This window comes from Panicum virgatum, chromosome 6N (genome assembly GCF_016808335.1).
Source record: "Panicum virgatum strain AP13 chromosome 6N, P.virgatum_v5, whole genome shotgun sequence".
Taxonomy (NCBI): domain Eukaryota; kingdom Viridiplantae; phylum Streptophyta; class Magnoliopsida; order Poales; family Poaceae; genus Panicum; species Panicum virgatum.
Window position 1 is genome coordinate 27,104,815 of NC_053150.1, and position 14,780 is coordinate 27,119,594.

Consider the following 14,780-nt stretch of genomic DNA (forward strand, 5'->3'; position numbering starts at 1 on the left):
GTTATTCTTAGTATATTTGACTCAATCATTATAGATTAACCTACAGGAACAATCCAAATGGAGGAAGAACTGTGTTTAGTGGATAGTTCTACCACTAACACAATACTCAGGGAAATTAAATATTTCCAAACTCTTACTAAGAGTAAAGGAAAAGTCACGACTATCGCAGGACGCGATGCCGTGATTGTTGGTTCAAGACGAGCCATAATAATTCTCCCTATGGGTACACAATTAATAATCAAGGATGCACTCCTGTATCCCGATTCAACTCGTACCCTATTGAGTTACAAAGATGTCTGTCGAAATGGTTTCCATATCGAAACACATAACGACAACAAAGATGAATATCTTTTCATCACCAAAAATGACGGATATAACAAGCAATTGCTTGAGAAAATTCCTTCACTATCAACTGGATTGTATTTCACATACATCAAACCCGTACAACATGTTGCATATAAGATAATTTTTCAAAATCTTGATATCTTCAAGACTTGGCATGATCGCCTAGGTCATCCTGGGATTGGGATGATGCAAAAAATTATCAGCAATTCACTTGGTCATCATATGAATACATCAAAATTTCCTAAACCTTCAGATTTTGTGTGCACAGCATGTGCCACAGGGAAATTAATCTTAATACCCTCTTATCTTAAGATAAAGGCTGAACCACTAACATTTCTTGAACACATTCAAGGAGATATTTGTGGTCCTATTCATCCGTTAACAGGGCCATTTATGTACTTCATGGTACTTATCGATGCATCAACAAGATGGTCCCATGTATGTTTGTTATCCACTAGAAACCATGCTTTCGCAAGGTTCATAGCTCAAATTATCAAATTAAGTGCACATTATCCAGATAATCCAATAAAATCCATCAGGATGGATAATGCGGCTGAGTTTTCCTCAAAAGCTTTCAATGACTATTGTATGGCTTTAGGAATTAATGTGGAACATTCGGTACCTTACGTACATACACAAAATGGATTAGCCGAATCTCTTATCAAGAGAGTAAAATTAATTGCTAGACCATTACTACAGAATTGCAAATTACCAACATCATGTTGGGGTCATGCGGTCTTACACGCCGCTGACTTGATTCAAATAATACCTACTGCATATCATACGGCTTCCCCGTTGCAGTTAGTACGTGGGAATCAACCAAGTATTTCCCATCTGCGAAAATTCGGTTGCGCTGTATACGTACCGATTTCACCACCGCAGCGTACAATAATGGGCCCCCATAGAAAATTGGGGATATATGTGGGGTATAAATCACTGTCAATCATAAAATACCTCGAGCCTCTTATAGGGGATTTATTCACTGCCCGTTACGCTGGTTACATCTTCGATGAGGACAATTTTCCGGCATTAGGGGGAGATAATATGTACCAAAACAAATGCCATGAAATAAATTGGAATGCCTCAGGTATTCAGTCCTATGATCCACGTACAATAGAAACTGAACGCGAAATTCAAAAGATTATCAATTTGCAAAACATTCAAATTACCTGCCAGAAGCATTTACTGATTACAAAGGTGTCATAAAATCACATAATCCTGCTGTAAATGTACCAGAAAGAGTAGTAGTACCTACTAAAAATCTCCCAGATCAAAACAAGAGGGGGAGAAGTACAGTAACAAAGGATAAGCATCCGCGGAAACCAAGGAAGATTACTTCCAGAACGTTAAATGCAAATCAACATCAAGTTGGTAGACACCAATTGGATATTGAAAATCCAAATAATATGGATATCCAACGGATACACCATATACCTAGCACAGATGCGCACAAATATAAGTGCTAGGACATCGGAAGACCCAGACTAACAATTTGGGAAATATAGAAGAGTCACAAAGGGAAGACCACTAATTATATTGATTCTGGAGAATCATTCAATAGAAAGACTACAATTGTCGACATTTATTTCGCCTCCAAGATTGCAAGTGACCTCCAACCTGATCCAGAACCTAAGACCATGGCAGAGTGCATCAAGCGCTCGGACTGGATCAAATGGAAGGAAGCAATCAAGGCAGAATTGCACTTGCTCAAGAAACGAGAGGTATTCTCATCGGTTATACCTATTCCTCGAAATATTTTTCCTGTGGGATCAAAATGGGTTTTCATTCGTAAAAGAAATGAAAATAATGAGGTAGTGAGATACAAAGCGAGGCTTGTAGCACAAGGGTTCACACAGAGACCCGGTATCAATTTTGATGAAATATATTCTCCGGTTATGAGTGGTATAACATTCTGATACTTAATATCATTGGCAGCACAGAAAGATCTATCCATGCATCTCATGGACGTAGTGACAGCATATCTTTATGGGTCACTAGATTCGGATATTTACATAAAAGTTCCTGAAGGGCTTGATATTCCGAACAAGAATCATTCACGCAACATGTATTGTGTAAAGCTTCAAAAATCACTATATGGTTTGAAGCAGTCGGGAAGAATGTGGTACAACCGACTAAAGGAATTCCTTCTTCAGAAAGGTTTTTTCCAATAATGAGGATTGCCCATGTGTATTCATCAAGAAATCCTTAAGTGGATTTTGCATTATATCTGTGTACGTGGATGATCTCAATATCATTGGGAGTACACGAGATATAGATGAAGCATGCAACCATCTAAAGACGGAATTTGAAATGAAAGATTTGGGTAAAACCAAATTTTGTTTAGGCTTTCAGCTTGAACATCTCCCATCAGGGATATTAGTACACCAGTCTGCATATATCCAGAAAATTCTTCAGAAATTTAACATGGATAAATCATATCCATAAAAAACGCCTATGGTCGTTAGATCACTTGATATGAATAAGGATCAATTCAGACCAAAGGACAAAGATGAAGAATTGTTGGGAACAGAAGTTCCATATCTAAGTGCTATTGGAGCGCTAATGTATGTCGCAAATTGCACCAGGCCTGACATAGCATTTGCGGTAAACTTACTAGCTAGACATAGCGTAGCTCCAACAAAACTTCATTGGACAGGAGTTAAGAATATCTTTAGATATATCCAAGGTATAATAGATCTTGGTTTATTCTATCAGTTTGACCAAGATAAGTCTATAATTGGATATACAGATGCTGACTATCTATCATATCCCCACAATGTCAGATCTCAGACAGGATTTGTATTTTTACATGGTGGAACGGCTATATCATGGAAATCATCCAAACAAACCTTAATAGCCACATCCACTAATCATTCTGAAATAATTGCATTATATGAAGCTTCACGTGAATGCGTATGGCTTCGCAGAATGATCAATCACATACAGCAGTCGTGTGATATTGGTTCAATCACGATACCAATGATTATCTACGAAGATAATTCAGCTTGCATTGCACAAATGAATGCAAGTTATATTAAGAGCAATATCACAAAACACATTGCCCCAAAATTATTCTATCCTCACGAATTAGAGAAAAATGTTGAGATAGAAATCTTGCAAACAAAATCATGTGATAATCTTGCAAATTTATTCACAAAGTCTTTACCTACATTGTTATTCCAAAAATATATTTTTGAAATTGGTATGAGACGACTTAAATATTTGCAAGTATAAGGGGGAGTAAACTCTTGATATAACACATTTATGATCTTCTAATTATATATTGTACTCTTTTTTCTAAATGAGTTTTCCTATCAAGGTTTTTCTCATATAGGTTTTTAATGAGACAACATTTTATATCATATTTCTAATTTTTCCCACCGGGGTTTTTAAAGAGGTATTTAGGACATATTTCATCTTATCATATCTTCTATTTTCTCAATAGAGTTTTTGGGAAGATATTCGAGATATTATTTCTCCTCATATTTTTCCCATGGGGTTTTGGGGGAGAATTAGTTTAGATATTACTGTCCCACTGGGCGTGCCAGAATGTGTTGTCGGTCGAAACTCACCGGCGAGCAGGACAGGCAACACGAAGAGCCGGGAGGTCGCCGGGGCGCTGGCAGGCACTGCTCCCTCGTCGACGGCCCGCAATTCCAGCAACGCGCCGCGGCTTGTGAAGACGCAGGGTGTGCCACCTGACCTATACCCGATCAGGAAGGTGCGGACGTGCTTGCGATGATTGACCAGAACACACAAACACGTGGAAACGTAAGTCCGAGCCGTGGTCGGCTCCCCGGGACGACTCTTGCATCGGCTTTAAAGAGCCGATCGAGTCCCGGTGTCAGATTGGATCTGTATCTATCCGGATATTGATGAATAAAGCAAATAACTGTAAAGCTGCTTCAATTAAATCTAATTGATCTAATCCACAACGGTAAGAGTTTCACTGCTAGATCGGAACATCCTACACGTGACTGGGCCTAATGAGCGTAACAGATAACTAAACCGTAACAAAAAACAGAGGCCTAAGAACTAGCAAGAGCCAATTCCCGGATCAATTCCCTGTTAAAGCTAAGATAAAGCATCTAATACACCACCAGATCATCCAACCCATTTGTAAGGCCTAACCTAGCAGATATTACGCCAACTCTCAAGAATAAGAGCAAACCGTAACAGATCAGATCTACTAAACATAAAAGAAGCAGGGTGTCGACTCTGTGCAACTAATCCTATGTGACAAGAACTAGCATAAGATTGAAACGTGACTGCACAGAGACAACATGATATTCGTAGATGATAAACAACAAGGCACGATAGATCTACTAAAAACCATGCTACGAACATCAAGATAACTAGCATGACTCGCCATCAAAAATGCTTCAGTACGAGTAATACCAAGGTAAAAGCAAGAACAATCTCGGCGCATCGCCACCCCTAATCCTAGGGCCCAGATCATAGACATTCAAACTTATTTATGAGTTTTCCTTTCAAAGGTTTTTCCTCATATGAGTTTGCAACTAATGATATTCCATATCATTTTCTCCTTACATTTTAATGGAATACCAATACATATATGTCATATCAACATTTTCTCCTATTTTCCCAAAGGGGTTTAAGGAGTTTTACCCATGACATATACATACACATCTCCTGATTCTTTCCATAGGGTTTTCAAGGAGTTATTACACAAATTACAAGACTGCAGAAGAACAAATTGATCAAGGGGGAGTGTTGAAGAAAAATTAGATTAATTAGTGATCAATATTGTAATCATTTATTTAATCTAGTAATTAGTAGGTAATTACAAAGGGGAACTTCCACCCCGAAGGGGTGCCTCGAAAGGGCCAGTTCCATGTCTGTTGGCAGAGTATATATGTAAAGATCTCTCCCCATCAATACAATAGTTCTCTCTCATTTCCATTCATTCCACAACAATCCTGGCAGTAAGCAGGCGGATATATCATGATTAAGATATTGGCAAAATATTTTTTATACATTAACCAACATTTATGTCCAATAGAAATTATTTGTTAATGCGGAAGTAATATAACAAAGAAACAAGTTTGTATGAAAGTATAACCACCATTTTTGGACGTGAATATTTATGAGAGCAAAAAAATTGTAGCATTAAGCCACTTTAAAGTTGACATGATTTTATGCAGATTTTAATTTTTTGTAAGGATAGAATAGATATTGCCTATATTTAATATTTTTATTGGGTACCTCTTATCCTAACGAAGCAAACAAAAGCTAATTCATATTTTATATTTTTCTTTGTATTTTACAAACTGGTAGGATATATTTTTAATTCCATGAAAGTTAGGTGGGTTTTCTAAAAAGTTACGTGAGAAGAGAGATGGTGGATGGCGGGTCATATTTTGATAAAGTTCGGAATTTTTTATGAAAACTTTCCTATTAGAGAGACCCACGGGTCGTATTTCGACAAAATTTAGGGGGTCTTATAAAACATTTCCTAAGAGAGGTCTTTGTATGGTGAGTGTGATTACCATGAAGTCCAAGCGTTTTTTTTGTAAAATAGCCGGACCTTAACGATCTGTACCGTTCACGCATGATTTGAGGGCTGTTGTTGTTTTTGGCAAATGTGGATGTCTTCCCTGGCCGTGAGTGCGATCAGGTTCCAGTTTTAAAAGATAGGGTACCTCGTGCGGCGTACGATGGTCCCTCACTCCATCTACCAATTCCTCACTTCTTTTTAAAAGAATGGAATGGTATCGGATGACCAATCATCTAATAATAATCATAGCTCACACAAGCAATAGGGTCGTCCCGTCAAAATTTATGGGTAGACTCGTGCTGGATAACTTCGTTTGAAATGAGGTGGTTAATCAAATTAAACGCTCTGTTAGAAACGAGGCAATCGATCTACATACCTCTCCGTCTGATCTTTCTCATCAGATTTCAGATTTCTCATCAGATTCCGTCCTGCGTGCATGTTCATCAGCAATGAGCTTCGACGCGATTCTGTCTTCTTAGCTGTGCCTGTGCTGCAGCCCGCGGACGGGAGCACATGGGGTACGGTGCAGTAGGTGAAACCGTTGTACAACCTGCATGACCTACCTCTATGACGCTCATAGTGCTCAGCATGTAACCGATCGACTAGTTCTACATGCATGCATGCATATGGGCAGGGGCGGAGGCGGATGCGGGTTCACACGGCTCATGCGGGTTTACTCAATTACTCTACACACAGAGTCTTTCCTTTAATTTCATCTTATGAGAAAATGAAGGCTTATTTTTTTCATGAGATCGAAACTATTTGTCAACAATTTCCGTCAACTTTTGTTAACCATTACTTCCAATGACGTAGTTAACTTTTGTTGATAACCACTACGGATTTTCACAAAAAAAAAAAACTACGGTTGTTTTCCGTGTGACCCAACCCGAGTGTCCAGGTTGGGTTGCTAGTTGCTTGCTTTGTCAGGTTCAAGCAGTCAGTGTCATCGGGTTGATTTGCTACAATGAGGTTGGGTTTCTTCTTTTGGGAAAAACTATAGAGTAAAGTGCGTCACCGGTCTCTAAATTTGTTCGACTGTGTTATCCCGGCCCCTAAACTCGTAAATTGATCGTTTAGGTCCTCAAACTTGTTTGGCTGTATCATTTCGGTCCCTAAACTTATACACCATCTGTTTAGATATTCAAACTTGTCCAGTCATATCATTCCAGTTCCTAAATTTGGCATTGAGTCTCATCTAAGTCCAAACCGGACGATCTAAATCATCTATATTAAAAAATAATTTATAACTTTTTCAAATGAACTCGAATGAAGACAAACATTATATCAAAATTGTATCTCTTGACGCGATCTACAACTTTGCAGTTGAAAAGTTTTTGAATTAAAATTGTTTAGAGTCCCAATATTTAATTTTAACTTTTAAATTTCAAAATCTATAAACTTACAACAATATTTTGAGACCCTAAATAGTTTTAATTCAAAAATATTTCAACTACAAAATTCTAGATTATGTCGAGGGCTACCATTTTGATATAAAGTTTATCTTAGTTCAAGTTCATATGAAAAAGTTATGAAGTACTTTTTGATATATAGATTTTAGATCGCCTTGTTTTGACCCATATGAGACTCAAAATCAAGTTTAGGGACCGGAATGACATGATTGAACAAATTTGATGATGTAAACGTTTGATTTTCTAGTTTAGAGACCGGAATGACACAATGGAACAAGTTTATGGACTGAGATGACACAGATGGACAAGTTTAAGGACTTAAATGGATGATTTGTGAGTTTAGGGACCGGAATGACAGAGCGACACAAGTTTAGAGACCGGTGATGGATTTTACTCAAAGCTATAATTTACTCGAGCGTTCCTATCACTCTCGTCACTCGATTTTTGCTACCGTCCGATGTTTGTCTTAGCTTTATCACGTCGTCCGATCTGGGTCGGTGTCGGTTTGTTTTTTGTCTGCTACCTTTTTGTGGGCCCATGATGTCAGCGTGATGTTTTGATTTTTTGGGGCAGCACGCCCATTTCCTTTTTAACTGGCTATCGGCTTCCTTGACACCGAACACTATTCACTTTCCCCATTTCTTCGTTCTGTCTTCCTGTTTGGCGTTTGGCGACGAGCTCAGTGCGGCTCGATTTGTCTCTGTTTGATATCTTTTGATGTGCCTTTGTTTTGGTTTGGGTTTAGTTCCCTAGGATTTGTGATTTGTATGAATTTTTGGTGGTTCTTTTCCGTTGTTTTCTCTAGGTGATTAGTTGGCGACGAGCCAATTGCAGCGACTATGGTTTGCGGCTCCGCGATTTGTTTGATTTGCCTTTTGTTTCATGTGATTTTGTTTAGGTTTAGCTCCCTGGGGTTTGTGGATTCATTGAAAGTTTGGGGGTCGCTCCGTCTTTTCTGTGTGATTCATACGGCCACAAGCTCAGATGCAGTGATTTTGATTTGCGCCTCCACGATTTATCTCGTCTTTTGGCTTTTGTTTGATGGGCTTGTTTAGGTTTGGCTCCCTGGATTTTGGATCCGTTCAATTTTTGGGGGTCCTTATCTGGTTGGATTGATGCGCAGGGTTTTCATATCTGGATAATTAATATTGCTGTTGATTAGTTGGGTTGCTCATCCTTCATGGATTTTTAATGGATTTAACAAATTTGATTGTTTAGGTTTTGGTTGGCTGAGATTTTAGGATTTCATTGTTCTTGGGCGGTTTTTTGGTTGGGTACGCAGTTTTTGGGGTAATCCTTTTTGATGATTTTTATCCAGTGGATTTTAGAGTTGCTTGAATTGTTCCTGCACGGTTGAACTACCAATTTCTCTCTACGCTCCATGTTTTAGCAAATTCATTTGTTGATGAATGATTTTAGAGTAGATATGCTTGTGTATTCCATCCCCAATTTGTAGCTGATGTGTTAATGTGTGCTATGAGTCATGTTTTAGCCTACCTTGTATTCTTTTTTATTGTTGCACTAGGATTTAGTTTATTTCGCTAATTAGTAACTGGATTCTGTGTTCCTATGATGTTTCATATTTCTTTAAATAGTGAACTGTCTAGAATGATTTGCCCATTGTATTCCATGATATAATTTCTTTAGTTTTGCATTTACTCATTTTAAGGAGTTGTATATAATTTTAATTTTCTTATTTGTATAATTCATTCAGCAATTTTTTTTTGTTTCTGTTTAGATGGCTACAAGAAGACGTAGAGAGTTAGCTGATTATAGGAGGTTTGAAATGGAGGATGAAGTTCATGATAGACTGCAATTTGCATCCAAATCTGATGATGTTGAACTGGTTGAATCTGATGATGATTTTTGTGAATCATATGTAAGTTTTTTCATGTCTTGTTTATTTGCCTCCTGCATTTTCTTTTAGTTTTTCCAGTTTCCAATATAATGTATGTTCATGTAACTTACAGTTCAATTAATTTGTGTAATCAATATATCTGTCATAGGGATCTTCATCTAGTGATGATGTTCGCTTGAAGTGTCAACTATACAAAGAAGTTCTATTAGATATAAGTTTTTTTGTTGCAGTTTAACTTGCTTACTTTTTTTAACTAAGTGTTTCTGAATGTGTGGTTTTTTGTTTTAAGATTTTTTTTTATTTTTTTACAGCACAACAAGCTTAAGGAACTGAAAAGGAAACTTGAGTTGTCTATTAGTCATGAGGTACTAATTTTAAATTAAGCTTGGACATTCTATTTTTCTTAAGTTTTATATACTCTATGTATTAAGATGTATTCTGGTTTTTAATTGCATATCCACATGTATAATTATTTCTAGAAAAAGAAGATGAAATTAGCTGAGAAACCCAAGGATGCCTTCACTTGTTTCTCTGTTATGACCCTTTCAACAGTTTTAGAATCTCTAACTCCCAATGAGAGACACATTATTGAATGATATGGTTTTGGATATCTGCTGCAATTTGATAAGTGCTTTGTCCCAAACCAATTTGCTAAGTGGGTTGCTAATGTTGTTGACTATAAATCTGGGGATATAGTTGTTGATGGGAAGGTTATTTCTCTGACCAAGGAATCTTTTCATTACATGCTTGGCATTCCTATTGGTGGATCTACTTTTCCCAATGATACCATCTGGCAAAGCTTTTGTTCTCGATAAGTTTCACAAGACTTGCATTCCGTCAGTCAAATTTTTCGCTAATCAGCTCACCAAGAAAGAAGAAAATTTGTCTGATGAGGATGTTTTCATATGCTTTATCATTGTTGCGTTGAATACTTTCTCGTGTCCAAACTCTTCTGTGACTCCAAGCTACAAGCATTTTGGAATTTTTTCTGATGTTGGAAAGGCTAAAGATTTTTACTGGTCCGGCTATGTTCTGAATTGGCTACTTGAGTCTATAAAGGTGTTCAAAAAAGCTAAGTCTTCTAAACCAAATGAGCCAACTACTCTTGGTGGTTGTTTGTACTACCTTGGTGTAAGTATTTTCTTAGTTCATTACCATTTCATGTAGCACAATTTTCTGTTACATAGATAGTTCTTATATCATTATCAGTTCATTTAGTGAAAGTACAGTTGGTTTTTTATGACATTATTTTTTTCACAAATGTAAGGTGTTGTACCTCGATTATGTTGATTTTAGCCCTCGTCGTCTCCCTCATACATTCCCCTGTATATCTTTTTGGAAATGAGATATGATTAAGACATATTCTGAACTTGACCTCAAGTCTCCTGGTTGTTATGGTTTTTGTCCTATCTACAATTCTTGTGATACCTGTTATTCAAAGGTAAATATATTAATCACCTTTCTTTTCACATTCTTAGTTGTGTTTTACTCATATTAATGACTTTTTTCTTGGTGTGATAGGACCTCCACTTAGTCAACTCTGCTAGTGCATCTCTATCTGATGATCCTGCATTCATGGATAAGTTTGATTCAGCTTCAGGGTGTAAGCTTCCTGTTGATTTGAAGAAATTGATATGCAAAGCTATTAAAAATCATTGTCTTAATAGTGGACTTAGACTTGATTTGGATGTGACTACTTTGTCATCTCTACCATCCCATTTGATAAGTACATTCACTAAACTTTGAGGCATGCATCTAGTATTGATTCAGGATCCAAGAAATTAGTTTTGGGAGTTTTGAAGATAATTACTGAATTCTATGATGATCATGATGTCATTTCTCCCAATTATTCTTCTGAAAAAGATATCGCATCAGATGTGAACAATGTGCACCAAAAAGAATCACAATGTTTTGGTCTTTCTGGTAATGTTCAAATCTTTTTATTGTGCTCCTAGAGGTCATTACATTTTAATATTTTATTTGGTATTTTAACCCAATTTTGATCTTTATCATTTTATATTTAACAGGTTTTGCCATTCCTAGTAACGTTGATATTCCTAATTCTTCTCTTGGTTTCAATACCAATCAATTAGCTTCACATGTGCCTCCTCAGCTACCACCGTCCTGCCTCAGAAAGGTACCATTTGCTTTTCACTCCTGTCTCCTGCTTTCTTTTACTTATTGCATTCCCAGTAAAGTTATGTTTGTGTATTAGCTACTGCAAATTTCTTGACAATTAATTTTTCTATAAGTTGGGTGCCATATGTTGTTATGTTTGTGTCTTATAGTTCTATACTACTTTTTATTACATGTGAACCAGAACTGTATTTTTTTTGTTTTTATATTGACATGTAAATCCAATTTTGTTCCTTTCTTGTAGAATTCCTCTGTTAGTAGTCACTCTAGTAACAAAGATTCAACTCTACAAAGTGATCATTTGGCTCGCTCGGATTCGATACCATCATAATCCAATTTCAATTCTCCTTTGGTATGTTTTTTCTCTCTTTTCTCCATATTTTTTTTCAAATATGTTGTCTACTGTATAAATTATAATTATATTTTTTTCTTCAGATCAATCAGGAAAATGTTAACGAAATTTGGGAGAAGTTGTCTCAACGCAGTATGTAGTTTGTAATTTTTCAATTTTTGAATAGTAATCATATTTTTAAATTCTATTACATGTAATATTTTTTCATTTCTTTTTTTCTTTATTCCAGAAAATGCTTTTGTTACGCCCATGTTGAACAGTAAGGAACTTCAAAGTAACACAAGTGGTCATCCTCATCGTGTGTTTTAATTATTTTTTGCATCTTATGTGTTTCTTTCTGTTTTGTAGTTTTTTAAATGCTTTTACACATTTGGTTTATTATTTTCATAATGTTAGTGAGATGACAATATTAGTGGAGTCAATGATAAATTTAGTAGCGGAAAGTCAGTCTCTCTATCTGGTGTTGGTTCTGATCAAAGCCCTCTTCAAGACATTTCTAATGATGTGGCTGTCACTGATCGTACTCTGAATTCAAGTTTGAGTCGTTGCAGCGTGATGTTGCTAAAGACATTATTTTTCTTGAAAATGACATTGACTTTGTTCCAGATTCCTTTTCACCTCAAGCTAGACCTCTATGTGATAAGATGCCTTTTTTTGCCCAGTTATTTTTTGTTCCTCTTTTCTTCTTATTTTATCTTTTCTTAATGTAATTTTGAATTTTTCTAGGAGAGTTCTCCTCCTAGACTTACCCCGAACTTGTCTAAGAAGCGTGAAGGTTCATCTTTTAAACATAATGTTAGTTTTGCTTTGGATTCCAATGCTGTGCACATTCAGGTATACAATTATCATTGACCTGTATATATCTTTTAGAATTTTTTTGTATCATTTTATTTGAACTTTCTATTCATTTTGCACATTTTTAATAAGGTTGTGCTTCACTTTTGTTTTCCATTTTCATAGCAATCCCCTGAGGTTCAAGTGTTGAAAGAAGCTACTTTATTTCAAAGAGTTCGTGATATGATTGGAAGATCTGATGAAATGTACAACAAGAAGTTCTGTTCAACTTCAAGTTTTATTAATACTCCATTTGGTTCTATTGCTCCTACTCTTCATGGTCATTGTTCAGAAAACTCTTCATATCCCTTGGTTAGTCATCAGTATAGAGATCCTTCCACAGGTGGTAAGGTGCCAATTCATTGACCAAGAAGAGTTGTAAAGCCTGGTACCCTTTTCCATGGTGACTATGAAACTTCAAAATCTAAAATTTTTATCTCTGCATCAAAGTTGAGGAACTACAAAGCTATATGCAATCTTGCTTCTTCACAATTCAGCAAGTACGTGCAATAAAACTTATATTATGTGTTATCTTACTGTATTAGTAATTTTTTTCCTTTTTGCATACTGTAAGATATTCTTTTCTACATCTGACGATATGCTTGTTTTCAGTGAGGATGCAGTTTCTATTTCCAAAGTGTGTTGCACCTTTTGGTCACCAGGAGAATCTTTGAAGCTAGGGGGATTAGTCAATTCTTTTGTTATTTCTGCATTTTGCTACAGCCTATATATCAATCCTGCCATTGCCCCTGATGTGTCGAAGTCACATTATTTTTTTTGCAAATATTGATGTGCTCATCTATATTTTTTACTCTTTACAATTTCTGCACTTCTTTTAAATAATTATCACAGTTCTTTGCATTCATTTCTCATAGGAGAATTTGTTCAAGGATTCTGATGAAGCTAATGAAGATATTATTGCTCGAGTATTCAAAAGATCATATAGAAACATGCCTTTGAATCATTGCAATAATGTACATTTCTCTTTTTCATATATTTATTTTCTTAATTTTTTGCTAAATGTTTGTTAATTAAACTTCTATATATAATCTGTCTCATGCAGTTGTATTTCCCAATTTGCGTCAACAATCACTGGTTTGTCTTTGTGCTTGATATTAAGGATCACAAGTTTGTATTTCTGAATTCTTTGTACCCCAAAGGTCATGAATTTCAAGAAATTGCCAGAGATTATTTGGTTAGATATATTCACCTTTATCCCTATTTTCAACTTTCTTTATGTTGTGTAGGTGAATGGACAGTTTATCATTTTTCAGTACTAATACAGTTATTATTTTAATTTCGTGCAGGTTCCTGCTTTTCAAATGTACTGGGACAAATTTGTGCAAGTTGACATGGATTTTGATCAATATGAGTACTTATATCCTGATGTTCTGCTTCAGCCATCGGATGTGTATCAGTTTTATGACTGTAACTACAATTTGTTGAGATCATTTTGTTGTTGTGTTGACTCTCACATTTATACAATGATGTTTCTTCAGTATTGGAAATCTCCAAGAACTGTTCTGCGCAATATTTTCGATTTGTCTGACATTCCCAAAAATAACAGTCAAATCGCTAATGATCTTTTATTTCTTCCAGGCAATTCTAGAATGAAGAACCGTGTAATTGAATATAAGTTCTAAGGTAATTTGATTATTTTAATCTCAAATTGATGATACAGGTTAATATGTTTTTTGTTTTTCTTATGATTTTTTTTGTTATAGGCAAGCAGTGAAGATCACAAATTTTCCTTTGTTGCCCATAATCTTGAAGCCGTGAAGAATTGTTAGATGACAAATGAAAGCGAGGAAGATATAATAGTAGATTTACTATCTCACATGCATGTCTCTTGATAGTTCTAGTATCTGTGATATGAAGGATTTACAATAATAGGTTCCAAACACCTTGGTTTGTAATAGGAAATAGTACTTACGACCTATTACAACTAAACAGTGTTTTCCAAAATATGTGTTCTATATTACTTCTATTTTTCTCTTTCTAATTTGTCTTGTTCTACATTTCCAATGTTCGCTTTGATCTTCCAGTTGTCAGCTCATCTCCTTTCTTTATCTTCTTTGCCTTCCCATTTGGACCTGAAACATAGAAAGATATATGTTTCTCAGTTTTTCATTTTTTATTAATGTTTTTCATTATTTTATACATCTTTTCCCCCAACTTACTTGCTAATTTTTGCTTCTTCGTTTCCTTCTTCTTTTGTTCTTTTGCTATTTTCCTTCTGATTTCTTCTATGAGTGGTTTTATCCTTTTCAGCAATGCTGGCCTACCTTTTTGTTTAACTCTATCAGGGTCTTCCAAGTGCGAAAGTTC

General features: G+C 35.9%; 1 long non-coding RNA gene across 5 annotated transcripts; it reads left to right on the forward strand.

Moving 5' to 3' along the window:
- Positions 1-9,008: 9,008 nt before the first annotated feature.
- LOC120680117 lies at positions 9,009-14,447 on the forward strand. 5 transcript variants are annotated; one of them, XR_005677477.1, is made up of 13 exons: positions 9,009-9,151; positions 9,442-9,495; positions 9,610-10,261; positions 10,398-10,571; positions 10,652-11,053; positions 11,158-11,267; positions 11,511-11,618; positions 11,702-11,750; positions 11,848-12,452; positions 12,579-13,426; positions 13,516-13,647; positions 13,760-14,096; positions 14,177-14,447. It is a non-coding gene; the product is annotated as an uncharacterized LOC120680117 (long non-coding RNA). The 5 variants fall into 5 exon arrangements; XR_005677475.1 differs by having other exon boundaries at positions 12,579-13,647; XR_005677474.1 differs by having other exon boundaries at positions 13,516-14,096.
- The last annotated feature ends 333 nt before the right edge of the window (positions 14,448-14,780 follow it).